The following is a 571-nucleotide window of genomic DNA, read 5'->3' as shown; positions in this document are numbered from 1 at the left end:
ATTTGAAATAGCTCAACTGGAATTTCATCACCTCCACTAGCTTTGTTGGTAGTGATGCTTTCTAAGGCCCACTGGACTTCACATTCCAGGATGTCTGGCTCTAGGTGAGTGATCACACCATCATGATTATCTGGGTCGTGAAGCTCTTTTTTGTACAGTTCTCCTGTGTATTGTTGCCACCTCTTCGTAATATCTTCTGCTTCTGTTAGGGCCATACCATTTCTGTCCTTTATCGAGACCATCTTTGCATGAAATGTTCCCTTGGTATCTCTAATTTTCTTGAAGAGATCTCTAGTCTTTCCCATTCTGTTGTCTTCCTCTATTTTTTTGCATTTCTCACTGAGGAAGGCTTTCTTATCTCTCCTTGCTATTTTTTGGAACTCTGCATTCAGAAGCTTATATTTTTCCTTTTCTCCTTTGCTTTTCACTTCTCTTCTTTTCACAGCTATTTGCAAGGCCTCCTCAGACAGCCATTTTGCTTTTTTGCATTTTTTTTTTCCCGTGGGGATGGTCTTGATCCCTGTCTCCTGTACAATGTCATGAACCTCCGTCCATAGATCATCAGGCACTC

This window comes from Bison bison, unplaced genomic scaffold (assembly GCF_000754665.1).
Source record: "Bison bison bison isolate TAMUID 2011002044 unplaced genomic scaffold, Bison_UMD1.0 scf7180017864378, whole genome shotgun sequence".
Taxonomy (NCBI): domain Eukaryota; kingdom Metazoa; phylum Chordata; class Mammalia; order Artiodactyla; family Bovidae; genus Bison; species Bison bison.
Note: the sequence above shows the minus strand (reverse complement) of the source record.